Source organism: Myotis brandtii, unplaced genomic scaffold (genome assembly GCF_000412655.1).
Source record: "Myotis brandtii unplaced genomic scaffold, ASM41265v1 scaffold162, whole genome shotgun sequence".
In the NCBI taxonomy this organism is placed as follows: Eukaryota; Metazoa; Chordata; class Mammalia; order Chiroptera; family Vespertilionidae; genus Myotis; species Myotis brandtii.
Window position 1 is genome coordinate 134,610 of NW_005355923.1, and position 2,750 is coordinate 137,359.

Consider the following 2,750-nt stretch of genomic DNA (forward strand, 5'->3'; position numbering starts at 1 on the left):
GGTGTCTCTGAAAAAAATAAAATCCTAGGGGTTATAAATAGGTCAAAACGAATTAGATTTTTATTTATACTTCAGAAATGTAATCAAGTGAATGAAATGATTTCATATACATTTTTACATCCAAGAGCAGTGACACACTGTTCATACATTAATTCTGTAGGAAAATGTACATCCTTCTTTTTTGTTGTTGTTAGGTAAGATCTGCCAAGTGTTCATGGACAAAAAAAAACACCCACCTTTCATTGCAACCTGAACTAGTGAAATTACAAGGGGTCAGCCATGTTCTTTCAATAGCTTTATGGCATTAATAAAGCCGTTGTCCAAATGCCTGCTAATATTGGCATGTGTAGTATGAAGCCTCACAAATTCTCTAAAATGTGAATGTCCAATTTGAAAACTATGCAATAACCTAATGGATTTTGTGACTGAATCTACCCAGGGACATTAGAGTCCAGGACGGTTTATTTTAAGTGTACTTCTGTAGCTCTATTTCTAGCTGACTATTCTTCCATTGCCTAATCAGAAAGAAATGCATTCTTATGAAGTTAAGCAGCTGTAGGCACAGAATGCTGATGACATTCTCTCCATATCTGAGTTGCCTAAAGAAAACCTAGTTAGCGGTAATTCTACCAAATACTTGTAACATTCACATACATTTTTAATTGATTTTCAAACAGCACTACTGCGCCATGAATTTGACCACATAGAATATAAGCCTTAAGCCCACTAGGTTTAAGCAATTGTGTCTTTGTAGACTAAAACTATGTAAAATAAAATCTGATAACTCCCTGGTGTTAGAGGTAGACAGTTTTCTTTCAAATCCTAGGTTTGGTCTTTTATTTTATTCAGCAGTGAAAGCCATGAATACAGAACAAATAACACCTCTTACAATTCTCAACCATGACTTCTAACATCAGAGAATTCAAAGTATGAACATAGTACACAGTAATGAAAAGTATCAAAATTAGTTTACCTCAAAAAAGATAAATAAAACAGGTATATTCCACCAATACATAAACAGATGTTTGTGCTACAGTTAAAATTTGTTGTATACAAAAGATCATAGTCCCCGTAATCAGTTTGATAGAAGCAAGAATACATGAGCCATTTAAATTGTCAGACATTATGCTTTATAAGGTATGCACAGAAGTTCAAGCAATAAATACATACATTAGTTCAAAGCCTTACAATAGCTACGCAAAGCAGATGCAGAAAAGCAGATTTGCTATTACTAACAAGCAATGATATAAGTAAAAATTCATGAAATGCATTAAAGCAACATTTTTCTTAGAAAAAGTCTGGTCATTTATGGGTCCACCAACATTTTTACATAATATGCACAATTATCAAAATACAGACCAAGCATTTCAGAAAACTCCAAAAAACCTAAAATCTATTTTCAAAGCAATTGCAGTTTTGGAGGTTTTTCTGGTATAATGTGCAAGCAGCTATATTTTTTTTATTGTATTCATATAAAACCCATGCAAAACTCTACAGGTATATGCATTCTGTGGCTGAGACTTCCTTTCAAAAGTTTTGTAACTGAGGTATGCATACTTTAGCATTGTAGTCTTAGGCCACCCTTCTGATGGTAGAGCTCTCACAGTTACTTTCAGTCCATCAAAACCTTTGAACATGCACATGAAAGACCCATTTTCCCTTCAGATAATCCTGACACGATCCTAGATGACTGAAAAGCATCCTTCACAATACCACTCCTTCTCTGGAAACCGCATGGTAAACTTCCCGTTCGTTGATCATGACCCAAAGACAACATAATGAAAAGTAGCAGTTACTGTGACGTTCTCACATTTCATGCAATCTGCCATAATTGTTCTAATTTTTTTCTTTTTTGTCTTTTTTTTTCTTTTTCTTTTTTTTCTTTTTGCAGAGGTAGAAGCTTTCAGAAAGCCATTTGGGTAAGTGGGAAAACCCTTTTGAAAGCCGTTATGTTCTTTTATTTGGTGTGATAGATGACTGGGTGTCTCTCTAACTCTATTTGCTGACTTCAGCAAAGAATAAATGATGAGCTTAGTTTGCAAGAACCAGCTCCATAACATGGAACTGGAACATATGTTAAGCTCTAGCAGCCACCTTCTGTCAAAACTGTTTGTAAAGCAATAACCATAATCAGGTTATGAGGTCCCTTGGTTGGGGGAAAAAAGTATTATCAAGACTTGGCACAGCACATGAAAAGCAACATGTAAAGTTTCTAGGTTTTAAGCAAATATCTGACTATGTTATTTTCAATACACCATAATGCATCATCATAGTTTGGGGGTTTGGAGATGTCAAGAAAACCAGCATTCCAACAATTTGGCCTGTGCAAGTCTTTGAAAGGGAGAGTATTGTTAGTGTTAATATCCCGTATAAGCAGAGGCAGAATTATATGTAACTTTGGTTTGACTGAAAATAAATACCATGGACTACAATTGCTATAATCTTTGCTTTCAGTGTAAAAACTCAGCTAGATCCCTTTAAAATCAATATGAAATTAATTTTTGGCTTTACTAGACCTTTAATGTTTGGTTCCTATTTTTTGTTTTTTTTTTTTCGTTATAACTTAAGTCTATAAAAATAGTACACAACAAAGGTTCAGACCATACAAGACATCTAACAACATGTATTCACCACCAAAAATAAGTGACTGGATTGGGGAAAACAAAAGCACAGTGTACTCTATATATATAACAATATGCAATCTGCATTTGCATCAAGTACATCATCCTTTTGGTCAGTGATCCACATTT